At 43.1% G+C, this 15718-nt stretch overlaps 1 long non-coding RNA gene across 1 annotated transcript in view; it reads left to right on the top strand.

The window, feature by feature from the left end:
* Positions 1-399: 399 nt before the first annotated feature.
* Positions 400-15718, top strand: part of LOC120920886 — a 72767-nt gene continuing 57448 nt past the window's right edge. Inside the window, exon 1 of the long non-coding RNA XR_005744801.1 lies at positions 400-485. This is a non-coding gene — a long non-coding RNA (uncharacterized LOC120920886). The remainder of the gene's footprint in view (positions 486-15718) is intronic.

Below are 15718 nucleotides of genomic sequence, written 5' to 3'. Positions count from 1 at the left end.
TTTTTGTTTAAAAAAGTAATACATTTCACAACGAGCAAAACCTATAGTTCCCAAAACTGGTCATTTTGCAGTAAACTGACTTAAACTACAATCCATGATTACTTTTGATTGCTTTTACGGTGTTTTTCATTGCAATACTTCGGTTTACGGCATCAAGTAAAAGCCTTAAACAGCGGCCTTGTTTTTTACTATTTTGTGAGTGTTCATTTTTTTTTTTATTATTACCGTTTTTCTACATTGTTATATGGTTTTAGATTGGAAAGTTTTCTTTGAGTGCTCTGTGGATTGGATTACTTTGCAAAAAAACTCCACTTTTGTTGACAAATGTATATACAATATATAATTGCTATACCAGCCATTTTGTAATTTAATGTTACCTTTCCATTCCAATTCAGAGAGGAGGTAATGACTGGAATGCATATCAGTATCCACAGAACAGAATGGATGTAATATTCTGCTCGAAGCTTTTTTTAAAACCTTGCAAGGTATATATTTCATCTAGAATTATTGTTTTTTTTTCCTCAACAAATGTGAAGTTTTACTTGAGGCTTAACTGTGTATGCTACAGGCACTGTTACAGAAAATAGACTGCCATTAGATATAATATTTTTATGATATTGTTTGTATTATTTTATATATCATTATGCTATTTTAATATGTTTTATTCTTTCCCACTTCTTAAACTACACAATATTTACATTGAACCTACAGTATAACAAAGTTTCTAATTCTGTCAGTTTAATGCACAGCACTAGATTCATCTTATGTGTTAATTTCCGATTCACAGGGGTACATTTGCTGTGAGCGTTATCAGCTTACCAAACCTGAAGCACTTGTAAGCATATTCACCTGACTGTCTGACTATTCAAGTTATGCCAGGTGCTGGAATATTCATCCTGATGCTTTTTACCATTATCATACTCCCTTGTCAAATTGCATCTGGGATTGTAAGTTCAAATGTTCATACAAATTGCGGTATTCACCAGCAAAGCCTTAGAGAAAATATGCCAGCAATGCTAGAACAGAATTTGAAGTCAATGTATTCCTGGCACATTAAACTAAAATAGTTTTGGGAACCAATGTAGCTAAAATTAAAGGAAAATTTATAAAGGATGATAAATGTAAACTGTTCCCTGAATCTGATCCCAATTTCCTTTATCGCTCACAGGGCAAGCGTACCTGGATGATCAATTGGGAATAAAATATTTGTTTTAGGTTTCGTAGCTGTGTAGGCAGAGCTTGCTAATTGTAAAATGGATACATTATCAGGCTGGTGCAGCTTGGAAAATCCCTGGATGTACAGTATATTTGCAATGCAACAAAATTAAAACCTGTAATGATTCTTATTAACAAGATCAGGCTCCAGGACTCAAAAACAATAGTTGTAAATGTTAGGCTCTAGAGAAGAAAATGGATAAAAGAAGCATGGTGGCAGATCCTGAAACAGAATCAGAGATTGTGGATATAATTCAAAACCTGGGGTAAGTAGACACCATAGTCAAATGTAAAATCCAGGACAGGAAGTCAGGAAAGTCAGAGGTCAACCCAAACATATTAGAGAAGGGACAAATAATCTAGGACAAAACAAAGGACCAGTGTATTGTCCTCCAGACTTTAAGGGGGCCGGACTGTGGCCAGCGGGAGTAAATATTTCCTTGGCATCAGTGGGAGTAAACATTGCCAGATTTGGTATCAGGGGGTAGAATAGTGCCCCATCATTGATATCATTGGAAGGAATACTGCCCCATTGTTGATGTCAGTTGGCAGAATAGTTTATTTTATCAGTGAGAGGAAGGCCAGCAAAAGGCCGCATCCGGCCTCCGGGCCACAGTTTGGATAACACTGATCTAAGATTTTGGAGTGCTGCTCTACTCACAGTGGATTATTTCCTCATAAAGAGACCCTGTCAGAGTCTCTAAACAGTTAAAAGAGCAGGTCTCTGCAGTAGAAGACTATAATCACCTCTCGGTCTCTGGTGGCCTGTTTCACTCATCAGACATCTGTTTTAGAGTTACAACCTCTGGAAACCTCCTCAGCATTTGAACCTTCTGGAAATGTTGGGTTTCTTTGTCTCCCACCTTGCATCGTTGTTCCTTTTTCAGACCTTTACATCACTTCTAAGACCCACAGTAAACAAGGAGGGGAGACCAGTGTGCAGTGGGGGACAGAGGCATTTATAGTGCAGCCTGAATCTTGTTGTGTCTTTTAAAAAGCTCTGAGTAGCTGTTTTCTGGCACACTGAAGGTAACAGTAGTAGCCGCTAGAGAGCAAATTTGCACCACTTGGCCACACCTTTCTGCTCTCGCCACCATTCACTGAATTCTAATTACTACACTCATGCATAGCATTCTGTTAATGGAGGAGGAACTGTGAGTGACAGGATCTTCTCCACCCTATCCACAGAATGCAATGCACTGTGGGAGTGGAAAACAATTAGTTCTGTGAATGGCGGATAAGGCAGAAGGGGGAGGTTTATGGCGCAACTTTTGTCTTTAGCATTCTGTTCTCTTAACCTCCACACAGCACCAAAAGACATCCTCTCAGGACAGTATGCTATGTCTGTTAAGGAGATACTGTGGGGATTTTTCAGAAAAGCAACTGCCTACAGGACCTAGATACACATCATTACATATACCTTATGATTATTGTGCTGCATCTTCAAAAAATATACGAAAACTTTACACACCTAGAGCCCCATACACACTTTCAGTTTTCCTGCAGGTTTTTGTCTTCAGGTTTACCAAAACCATTTAATATGAGGTCAAACCTCGAGTTTCAATTTGTAGGCAATCAGGCAGGCCCTTGCACTACATGGTTTTGGTAAACCTGAAGAGAAAAACCTGCAGGAAAACTGATAGTGTGTATGAGGCTTTGCTTTTCCCTATGTCATGAAATATTAAAGAGGGGGATGTGAACATAGGGGGTAATCCACAAAGATCCTGCGTAACTTAATTTTTTCCATTTAAGTTACACTGCCTTAAAATTTCTACCTAAGTGCCCGATCCACAAAGCACTTACCTAGAAATTTTGGGCTGTGTAACTTTAATTCCGCCGGAGCAAGGCGTTCCTATTTTCATGGGGGCGATTCCCATTTAAATTAGGCACGCTCCCGCGCCGCCCGTACTGCGCATGCTCGTGACGTCATTTTCCCGACGTGCATAGCGCAAAATTACGTTACGCCGAGCTTTGTGGATTGCGACGGGTCAATAAAGTTGCGTCGGGAAAAAAAAAAAGATACGGCGCTAAAAAAAAAATTTAAAATTTAAAAAAAAACGCGTCGCTGGACAGAAAGGTCTGTTTTTACAAGGTGTAAACAGTTTACACCTTGTAAAAGCAGCCCTAATTTTGCATTTGCAAACTAAAACTTACGGAGAAAAAACAAAGCTGAAAAGCTTTGTGGATCTCCGTAAGTGCTAATTTGCATACCCGAGGCGGCATTTCGACACGAAATGCCCCCAGCGGCGGATGCGGTACTGCATCCTAAGATCCGGCAGTGTAAGTCCCTTACACATGCCGGATCTTCTGCCTAACTATGGAAAACTGATTCTGTGGATCAGTTCCATAGTTAGGAACAGGGATACGACGGCGTAACAGCAGTTACGCCGTCGTATCCCTTTTGTGGCTCTGGCCCATAATGTTTACCAAACCCTGCAAATTAGATTTCAACACTGTCCTAACAAAGGGTTAAATATCTCAAGGCTTGGATGCAGCATTGTAGGTTTATAAGTTGAAACTCAATTTGTCCCCTTTGTCCTCACTTTGTCCTTCTAACATTGTCTATTAACCAGAAATGTAAGAAATATTATATTTAAAAAGTTTTTAGGTATGTGTAAATGGGAATGCATAATGCATATAGTATGGGTTTCTCAAATTCTATTGCAAAAATGGAAATATACATCAATGTGACCTTAAATAATATTCTTATTCTCCAAAAATAATTCATATACTGCATATGCACTCAAATTTTCATGAAAATGTTTCTTAAGCCTCGTACACATGACCAGTTTTCCCATCTGGAAAACTGCCATGACAGCTTTTGGCTGGGAAAACTGTCCGTGTGTATGCTCCATGGCAGCTTTCCCAACAGGAAAACCGATGGGAATCGTAGCGGGAAAAACGAGAACATGTTTCCTTTTTTCCCACCAGGATTCCCGGTGGTTTTTAACCCGGCAGTTTTCCTATGGGGAAAGCCTGCGGGGGAGCATACACACGGCCGGGTTCCCCGGCCAAAGCTTTCATGGCAGTTTTCCTGCCAGGAAAACCAGTCGTGTGTAGGGGGGAAAAAGCTGCCGAGCAGGTTCTCGGCTTTCCCCTTGGGTTTCCCAGTGGTATAAAAGTCCGCCGGGAAACCCGATAGTGTGTACAAGGCATTACTGTGTTTTCTTCCTTGTAGCCTCCTTTGTGAGCGATCAAACCTTTCCTTTTCCACCTTGTTTATTTGGAACAAGGAGTGCACATTAGTTGCAGTCATGTTCACTGCGCTATGCACACAATACATCCTATAACCTCGAGTCCTTAGTTCATCTCGGGAGTGAGAAAGAAAGAGTGGTTATGTTCTACATACAGTGGGACTGTGGGGAATGAATGTAGCCACCCATCTAACTGTAAGTCAGATCACAGCAACAACACAAAAAAAATAACAAACATAACATACTTACTTCCACTGTGCAGTTAATTTTGCACAGAGTTGCCCTAAACACCGTCTTCTGGGGTCCCCCGGCGGCTCTCACGGCTATTCCTCGCAACAAATAACCCCCTAGGAGAAGCGCTCTCCGGGGGGGTTACCTTGCGGGGGTTACCTTGCGGGCGCACTCCCGAGTCCAGCATTTGGCGTCCATAGCCGCCGAATGCAGGACTCAACCCCGCATCTCACATCATTGAATTTGATTGACAGCAGCGGGAGCCAATGGCTGCACTGTATAGTTACATGCTAATTTAGAAGATATTAATAGCAATTAAATTGGAAAGGCAAAATATTCTCTATATTTTTAATGCTTGCTTAAACAGCATGCATGTACATCCGCCGACACCCGCGATCTCATAGGGACCAATGTATGTCCCTTTTTCATCCGCACACGGATGGATGAAAAAGCGGACATACGGTCCACAAGTGTAAAAAGGGACATAAGTGTGTTCCCTGGGTGTGTTCTAACTGTAGGGGGGGTGGGCTCACTGGGACATGACAGAGATCACTGTTCCCGATCTCTGACAAGTCATTAGGCAGAACGGGGAATCGCCTTGTTTAGGCAGTTCCCCGTTTTGCCTCTGTACACAGCGATCATAGGTCGCCGGCGGACATCGAGTCCGCGGGACCCACGGGTACATGCCCTCTATCCTCTTTGCACAGGAGAGCCGACCTTCCGCAGTAAATGTACGTGAGCAAGTCGGCAAGTGCTCAATCACATGCAACGAAAATAACAAAAAAAATAAGAAAAACATTTTTTTGCTTGTACATACAGTATATGAACAGTAAGTTAAGTGAACATTTTTTACTTCTTTAGTAAATAAACCCATTGACTTGAATTGTAGGAAGGCGCAGTAATGCACAACCAATATGTAGCACTGCAAAGCAAAGAGCAAAAGTGTGTTATACAAAAAATATGGCTACCTTAATTTACATATAAAATTATAAACTCTACATAGAAATTAGGTTATGAGGTTATTTTTTACATGATAGATATATATATATATATATATATATATATATATATATATATATATAGATAGATAGATAGATAGATAGATAGATAGATAGATAGATAGATAGATAGATAGATAGATAGATAGATAGATAGATAGATATATTATTATTTTTTTACATGAATATTATACATTCCTTTGTATGAGAAAATGGTAGTCTGTTCAAGCAAGCATTAAAAATATAGAGAATATTTTGCCTTTCCAATTTAATTGCTATTAATATCTTCTAAATTAGCATGTAACTATAAATCAAAATACCAGGACCTGACATCAGTCTAATAAACAGGAATTGCTGCATGATCAGATTTTCTTTTTCTCTTATTTCAGTGGTGAAAACCAAAATGTATGAGTTGAGCAGTAATGTGCTGTTTACCTTCCCGCTATTTCCAAGTCTTCATTACTATCATTTCTTGCTGTTCAATAATTCAGCCTAGCAATATTGTTTCCCATGAAAAAAGTACAGTGTCATCATTTTACTTTCTTTCCTAAAATGTATTTTTTTCATACCAGAAGCTATTCTTTACTCTAATTAAAGCAGTAACTCTAACTGGAGGAAGTTTGTCCTTATAATGAGTTCCCTGGTGACACAAAACATTTTTTAAGACTGAAATCAGCAACTGTTCTCTTCAGTCACATGGCAAGATGATTGGAAAGAGTCCATAAGAAGATAAATGTAAATCACCCTAAAAATGCAACTGCTAAACAATAAGTGGGACTGATTAGATTGCAGGGGCTCTGAAGTGTGATTGATCAATAGATAATAAAACTAGTAACACGTTCACAGCGGAATACCTAAATGACATTGTTGGAACTGAATCGATGTACTGATCTATGAACATAGTTCTGTTTATGCGTGACTGAGGGAAAAATACACTTAAGAAAAAGAAATGTAATCTACATGCATGTGTAGAAATTAGTCACCGGTTGTTTAGTAGGACTGGAGCAATCATTCAAAAACTCATTCTTTTATTGTGAGCGTGTGTATTTTTGTGCTGATAGAAAACTGTATTGCTATTTGGGGGTTTGATTGCTGCATAATTTTGTATTATACAGCAATCACATGCTATTTTTTATTGGCGAAATGAGGGTGTTTTATTAGAAGGGTTCCGTTCCGTATTATTTAAAAATAAGCTAACCAGTTCTGTGAAGAATTACAAAGAACAACACAGTAGTAAAGCGGGCCATAGATGGATCAAAATGTGTCCAGTTCAGCAGAGACTGGCTGAATTTTAATGCAATTGTAAAGAATTCAAATAACAAACATGTCTTAATGTACCTGCTCTGTGCATAGAGTGGCCCCTGAACCTCCTCTTCTCGGGTCCCCTGCCAGCACTCCTGGCCCCTCCTCTCTGTCCAGTGCCCCCATGGGAAGCAGCTTCTAATTGACACACACAGTGTCCCGCCCCCCATTCCCTCATCACTGGCTTTGATTGACAGCACTGGGAGCCAATGGCTCCTGGTGCCCCAACAAAGCCAGCAAGACCTGAAACTGAGGGGAGAAAAGACCTGCAGATGTGCACGGCGCTGGATTGAATGAGTGTTTAGCTAAGTAAAAAGGGTTGTAAAGGTTCGATTTTTTATTTATTTTTTTAAAAACAAACATGTCATACTTACTTCCACTGTGCAGTTAATTTTGCACAGAGTTGCCCTAAACACCGTCTTCTGGGGTCCCCCGGCGGCTCTCTCGGCTATTCCTCGCAACAAATAACCCCCTAGGAGAAGCGCTCTCCCGGGGGGGGGGGGTTAACTTGCGGGCGCGCTCCCGAGTCCAGCATTTGGCATCCATACCCGCCGAATGCAGGACTCAGCCCTGCATCCCGCATCATTGAATTTGATTGACAGCAGCGGGAGCCAATGGCTGCACTGTTATCAATCTACCCCAGTGTTTCTCAACTCCAGTCCTCAAGGAGCCCCAACAGGTCATGTTTTCAGGCTCTCCATTATTTTGCACAGGTGATTTGATCAGTTTCACTGCCTATAGAGGCGCATTGCGGCGGTTTCCCATTGTTTTCAAAGGGAAGGAGCGGTGAAGGAGCGGTATACATGCCACTCCTCTCACCGCTCCAAAGATGCCGCTGACAGGAGATTTCTTTCTCTCCCGCCAGTGCATCGCCTCAGTGTGAAAGCCCTTTGGCAGTGAAGGAGTTTTTTCAGGCGGTATAGCAGTGCTGTACCGCCTGAAAAACTCCTCAGTGTGAAAGGGGTCTTAGTGTATTCTGACAACTGGGAAGTCCCCCCTGCTGATTGAATACAATACCTCAGTGGGGAGGAGTCCCCCAGCCACACACTCCATGTGGAATTAAAGCGGGAGTTCACCCATTTAAAAAAAAAAAAAAAATCTCCCCTTAGCTTCCTGCTCGTTCGGTCTAGGGGAATCGGCTATTTATATTAAAATATGTGCAGTACTTACCCGTTTTCGAGCTGCATCTTCTTCCGTCGCTTCCGGGTATGGGTCTTCGGGAGCGGGCGTTCCTTCTTGATTGACATTCTTCCGAGAGGCTTCCGACGGTCGCATCCATCGCGTCACTCGTAGCCGAAAGAAGCCGAACGTCGGTGCGGCTCTATACTGCGCCTGCGCACCGACGTTCGGCTTCTTTCGGAAAATCGTGACGCGATGGATGCGACCGTCGGAAGCCTCTCGGAAACCTGTCAATCAAGAAGGAACGCCCATTCCCGAAGCCCATACCCGGAAGCGACGGAGAGGATGCGTCTCGTAAACGGGTAAGTACTGCACATATTTTAAAATAAATAGCCGATTCCCCTAGTAATAACGAGCAGGAATCTAAGGGGGAAAAGTGCCCTCTAAGGGTGAACCCCCGCTTTAAGTAATTTTTTTCATTCAACCTACTGGCTTAATGGGAAAAAAAATGCCTCGTCTATAGACTTCTTAACCATAAAAAAAGAAGTTTATTGTTTTTTGTTCTCAGTGTCAAAATATTTCTGTGTCATAACCAAAAATCTATAGATCACTGCATTACATTACCAAGTTTAGCATAAAATCTTAGAACTGAACTCCGGGTAGATATAAAAGAGTAATTAATGTAGCTCTGTAATAATTAATAAATCATTAAATGTAAATTTTAACATGTAGGCAGAGTAAGTATCTGAATTTTACCTGGAGTGTGAAAGGAAGCAGCAGTACAAGAAGCCATTCCAATCAGTTCTTATGCTTTCAAGAAGCATGCTGATAAGAAAACACACACAAGCAAAGCTGCTCCAGGTGAGTAATTAGCTGTCCATCGACTAGCACTTGAGGTGAAGGTGCTAGCACAGCTCGTCTGTAAGCTACAGAAAATAAAAAGGATCCGGAATCCACTGCACTTCTTCAACGTTTATTGCATGTTCCATAAAATCATCACAGACAGTGTGGGGTACAGCTAAAAATGAACGTGTTTTAGGCTGGGTTCACACTGCTGCAAATTTTATTGCGAATTTGAGCCCTTGCGATTTCTCAAATTCGCAAGTTATTAAAATAACATTGTTTTCCATTAGTGCAGTGCGAATCTAAGCTGCGGGGAAAAAAGGGTCCTGTGTGAGTTTGATCCATGTGCGATGCAAATTCAGCTCTATAGACTGGTATTCCCTCAAATCGCGGCAAATTCACGGAAAAACTCAGCCGCGGAATCGCGGTAAAATCGCAAATTTTACTGCAATTTTGAATTCGCAGCAGTGTGAACGTAGCCTCATGCTACAACTAGTACTTACTCATACCCCCTATCCCTAGGACAAACATAACTAAATATATACTATGGCCTAGATTCACAAAGCACTTATGCCGACGTATCTCCAGATACGCCGCATAAGTGCAAATATGCGCCGTCGTATCTATGTGCCGGACTCAGAAACCAAGATACGCTTGAAAATAGGCTTCATCCGACCGACATAACTTGCCTACGCCGCCGTAGAGTGGGCGCATATTTACGCTGGACGTATTTGGCGCTCCCATTGATTTTCTATTAACATATGCAAATGAGGGAGCTACGCCGATTCACGAACGTACGTCCGTCCGACGCAGCGTCCGGCGTAAAGTTATGCCCCATAGCAGGTGTAACTCAGCAGCATCCATGCAAATGGCTGCACCAGGGAACACAAGCCGACATATTTTATGTAGTTTACGTAGGACGTGAATATGACTAGGCGTAGGTTACATTCACGCCGTAGGCAGTGATCCAGCGTATCTTAGGGAGTAGTTCCGACGTGATTCTGAGCATGCGCACTGGGATGCGTCCACGGGACGGCGCATGCCCCATTCATTATACGTATCTATCTGAGACTCAGCCCATCATTTGCATGGGGTCACGCCTCATTTGCATGGCTCACGCCCACTTCCACATACGCCGGTTTACGCCTAGGAAACCCAGCGCAGATTTGGCAGCACTGGATTTGTGAATCCAGTGCTTGCCTCTCTGCGCTGCGTCGGCGTAGCGTAAAGGAGATACGCTACGGCGGCATAAATATGCGCCGATGTATGTGAATCCGGGCCTTTCTGTATAACAATGGGACTTATCTCACCTGATGAGAGGATTCCTCCTATCCCAAACAAACGAGGAGCATAAGGAGAATCCTTATCTTGTAGACACTATAACTTTTGCGCAAACCGATCAATAAGTGTTTATTGCGATTTTTTTAGAAAAATACGTATCAGCCTAAACTGAGGGGAAATTTTTTTTTATATATACAGGTAGTGCAGAATTATTAGGCAAGTTGTATTTTTGAGGATTCATTTTATTATTGAACAACAACCATGTTCTCAATGAACCCAAAAAACTCATTAATATCAAAGCTGAATATTTTTGGAAGTAGTTTTTAGTTTGTTTTTAGTGTTAGCTATTTTAGGGGGATATCTGTGTGTGCAGGTGACTATTACTGTGCAGAATTATTAGGCAACTTAACAAAAAAAAAATATATACCCATTTCAATAATTTATTTTTAACAGTGAAACCAATATAACATCTCAACATTCACAAATATACATTTCTGACATTCAAAAACAAAACAAAAACAAATCAGTGACCAATATAGCCACCTTTCTTTGCATGGACACTCAAAAGCCTGACATCCATGGATTCTGTCAGTGTTTTGATCTGTTCACCATCAACATTGCGTGCAGCAGCAACCGTAGCCTCCCAGACACTGTTCAGAGAGGTGCACTGTTTTCCCTCCTTGTAAATCTCACATTTGATGATGGACCACAGGTTCTCAATGGGGTTCAGATCAGGTGAACAAGGAGGCCATGTCATTAGTTTTTCTTCTTTTATACCCTTTCTTGCCAGCCACGCTGTGGAGTACTTGGACGCGTGTGATGGAGCATTGTCCTGCATGAAAATCATGTTTTTCTTGAAGGATGCAGACTTCTTCCTGTACCACTGCTTGAAGAAGGTGTCTTCCAGAAACTGGCAGTAGGACTGGGAGTTGAGCTTGACTCCATCCTCAACCCGAAAAGGCCCCACAAGCTCATCTTTGATTATACCAGCCCAAACCAGTACTCCACCTCCACCTTGCTGGCGTCTGAGTAGGACTGGAGCTCTCTGCCCTTTACCAATCCAGCCACGGGCCCATCCATCTGGCCCATCAAGACTCACTCTCATTTCATCAGTCCATAAAACCTTAGAAAAATCAGTCTTGAGATATTTCTTGGCCCAGTCTTGACGTTTCAGCTTGTGTGTCTTGTTCAGTGGTCGTCGTCTTTCAGCCTTTCTTACCTTGGCCATGTCTCTGAGTATTGCACACCTTGTGCTTTTGGGCACTCCAGTGATGTTGCAGCTCTGAAATATGGCCAAACTGGTGGCAAGTGTCATCTTGGCAGCTGCACGCTTGACTTTTCTCAGTTCATGGGCAGTTATTTTGCGCTTTGGTTTTTCCACACGCTTCGTGCGACCCTGTTGACTATTTTGAATGAAACGCTTGATTGTTCGATGATCACGCTTTGCAATTTTAAGAGTGCTGCATCTCTCTGCAAGATATCCCACTATTTTGGACTTTTCTGATCCTGTCAAGTCCTTCTTTTGACCCATTTTGCCAAAGGAAAGGAAGTTGCCTAATAATTATGCACACCTGATATAGGGTGTTGATGTCATTAGACCACACACCTTCTCATTACAGAGATGTACATCACCTAATATGCTTAATTGGTAGTATGCTTTCGAGCCTATACAGCTTGGAGTAAGACAACATGCATAAAGAGGATGATGTGGTCAAAATACTAATTTGCCTAATAATTCTGCACTCCCTGTATATATTTTTGGGGGATATTTATTATAGCAAAAAGTAAAAAATATTGATTTTTTTTCAAAATTGTTGCTCTATTTTTGTTTATAGCACAACAAATAAAAACCGCAGAGGTGATCAAATACCACCAAAAGAAAGCTCTTTTTGTGGGAAAAAAAGGACGTCAATGTTGTTTGGGAGCCACGTTCCATGACCGCGCAATTGTCAGTTAAAACGACGCAGTACCGAATCGCAAAAAGTAGTCTGGTCTTTGGCCAGCTAAATGGGCCGGGGCTTAAGTGGTTAATCACCACTGGCTTTTTTATTTAAAAAAAAAAATAGACTGAAAATTTGGAAGAAAAAAAAACACGCTTGCAAATAAATAATCTTTCTTAATAAATTGTGGCCAAACTTTATTCTGCACCATTTCTTTGGTGAAAATAATCCAAATAAGTACATAGGGCCAGATTAACAAAAGAGAAACGACGGCGTATCTCCTGATACGCCGTCGTATCTCTGAGATACGATTGTCGTATCTATGCGCCTGATTCATAGAATCAGGTTACGCATAGATAGCCCTAAGATCCGACAGGTGTAAGTGACTTACATCGTCGGATCTTAGGCTGCAATTCTAGGCTGGCCGCTAGGTGGCGATGCCATTGCGGTCGGCGTAGAATATGCAAATGACTAGTTACGCCGATTCACGAACGTACGCTTTGCCCGTCGCTGTAAATTTACGTAGTCTCCGTAGAGATACGCGGCGTAAAACTAAACCTGCCCTCTAGGTGGTCTAGCCAATGTTAAGTATGGCCGTCGTTCCTGCGTCAAATTAAAAATTTCACGTCATTTGCGTAAGTCATCCGTGAATGGCGCTGGACGCCATTTACGTTAACGTCGAAACCAATAACGTCCTTGCGACGTCATTTAGCGCAATGCACGTTGGGAAATTTTAGGGACGGAGCATGCGCAGTACGTTCGGCGCGGGAACGCGCCTAATTTAAATGGTCCCCGCCCCATTTGAATTAGGCGGGCTTGCGCCGGGAGGATTTACGCTACCCCGCCGCAAGTTTACAGGCAAGTGCTTTGTGAATCAAGCACTTACGCTGAACACTTGCGGCGGTGTAACGTAAATGTAATACGTTACGCCGCCGCAGCATAGGGCGATTCTGGCCCATATTATTTAGTCTGTATGAAAGTTATAGAGTCCACAAACTATGGGATATATAGATCTGAAAATTGATCAATCCTGATGTACTGATGGCCTATCTCATTTCTTGAGGCCAGAAAATGCCAGGATAATACAAATACCCCCCAAATACCCCCTTTTTGGAAAGTAAATAGTCTGACGTATTTAGTAAGAGGAATGGCTTGTTTTTTGAAGTTGTAATTTACATACTGTCACCAGTGCAGTACAGCATCATCATATGACTGGTGTTTGCCGTGATCAGAGAGAGTATCAGTGGTGGAGTAGGACGCTCCGGACCTTCCGCTTTCGAGTCTGCTCTCACCAGGGACCAGACAGATAGTCAGCTAGACTGCAGACAGGCAGGCAGGCAGGCTCCTACAATCCTTGCTGCACGAGTCAACTGCAGCTCATAGGACCGGCTCCTTCCTTCCCTTGGGCCCCCTCGTGGGCCCCCTCTCCTCAGGTAAGACCCTGTCTTTCAGGGCCATTTCCACCCCCAGGAATCGCTGATGACCGTCCTTTTCAGGACAGCCATTCCAGCGACCCAAATTGCGGCTCTCTACCTCTTCTTTAAGCCGCATCGCACCCCACACTGTCACCCACTATCATCCCGGCCCCCCGTCGCTCATAGTAGCGTTTTTCCCAGTGGTTTGCGGCTCTTCCCCGCACCCGCGCCAGACCAGGCCTTATTCGCCGCCGCCGCAATCAGGAAAGACCGCGGCTTCAGCCGCGGCCTAGCGGCGCGCCGCATATAGGCCCAGTAACAGCCCGGAAATATCTGGAATTGTCTAGTAACATCCCCCCCCCTATCCCTGGAGGATCCCTTCCTCCTCAGGATTAACAGTCCTAGCTTAAACCCACCAAGCTAACAGCCCCCAAACCTGAGGCCTGTGTCTCGGTCGGTGGCCATCTTGGTACTCCCCAGCAACAGTGACACCTCTCATCCCCCCTTCCTCCCTCAATCCAACAGTACTTGATCCAGGGTTTTGTCCGATCGCCTCTCAGGGATCAGGAAGGAATTTTTTTTCACTGCGGCAGCACATTGGCTTAGCACTGCCAGGGTTTTTTTGCCTTCCTCTGGACCAAGGCCAAGCGAGAGGATTCAGCGAATCTTCCCTCTATCGCAATTTAATCATCACCCCCCCCCCCCGGGGACTGGCGACAATGGATAATCTGCGATACTCTGCAGAGACTATTCGGGTCTGAGACAATTCGCAACAGTATTACCAGCCGTCACCAAAAAGGCTTTAAAAATAGAGCAACTTTTGAGATTCGATCGACGATCGACCATCAAAAATTTCAACCAATTAACCCAGCTCAAGCACATATCATGTGCTTTGATCAACACAAGATCGGCAGTAAAACACCGATTAGAAATCCACGATTTCTTACTACACAACGATCTAGACTGCCTCTTTATTACAGAAAGCTGGCTTTCAGACGACTGCAACACCATTCTCGAAGAATTGGTGCCAGAAAACTATCGCATTATAACGGAAAACAGAATAGGGCAAAGAGGAGGAGGCCTGGCGGTGATCCACAAGATTCATGTTGCAATCACTAAGCCAGCCCTTCAAAATCCCCTTCCATTTATGGAAACCCTTACTCTTCAACTTCAAACTAACCCCCAGGAGACTGTTCCCATTCTCCTCTGCTATAGGCCACCTGGGCCTAAATCGCAGCTTCTGCCATCATTAACGGAGTTTATATCCACTTATACCCTTAACAGCAAACACCTTTTGCTGCTCCGGGACTTCAATCTGTGGGCCAACTCCTCACAGGATCCCATTGCGGACGCCTGCATCGATCACCTGGAAGGATTAGGGCTACAGCAACTTATATGCGGGCCAACACATACTTCAGGTCACACACTCGACCTAATTTTCAGACAAAATCTAAAAATAAGCATTTTGAAAAATGAACCATTGCCATGGACAGACCACCATGCAATTAATTTCATAATTTCCAAAATTCCACCATTGATAAAAGCACCCAAGCCGGTGACAATACACTGGGCTAGATCTCAGAAGAAGCTCCATTCGGAACTCTTCAAATCTACCTTGGGAAACAGAATCGGAACAATCCATCCACATCAAACAGCCTCAGATACACTGGATGCCATAAATGCAGCCCTGCTACAGTCAGCCGACTTAGTAGCACCGAAACGCAAAACCCACATCCGGAAAAAAAAGTCCGGCTGGTTCAACAACCAGCTGTCGCTACTGAAGCAAGAGCGCAGAAGGGCGGAAGCCGCCTGGAAAAGAAGCTCTTCAGAGGATAACCTCATCATCTACAAGGCAATAACAACACGATATCATAAAGAAATCTTCAAAGCCAAGAAACATCATTTTTCTATGGCGATTAACAGCGCCCTAAACCCCCCCCGCGAACTCTTCAAGATGGTCACCCAGACCATGAATCCAGGATGTCTTGAAGTCCCCAATTCAGACACCCAAGAGTTCTGTAATGAACTATCGGATTTCTTCATCAACAAAATTGAAAGAATCCTGGAAAGCATTCTGCAAAACAATACCCCCCTCAACCCCCCCTTCAATCAACCACAAAACACCCACAGAAACTTTCTACAATCAACAAAGTTCACTCTGGAACCGATCTCCATCGATA

Source organism: Rana temporaria, chromosome 1, assembly GCF_905171775.1.
Source record: "Rana temporaria chromosome 1, aRanTem1.1, whole genome shotgun sequence".
Taxonomy (NCBI): domain Eukaryota; kingdom Metazoa; phylum Chordata; class Amphibia; order Anura; family Ranidae; genus Rana; species Rana temporaria.
Note: the sequence above shows the minus strand (reverse complement) of the source record. Positions and strands in the feature narration are given on the sequence as shown.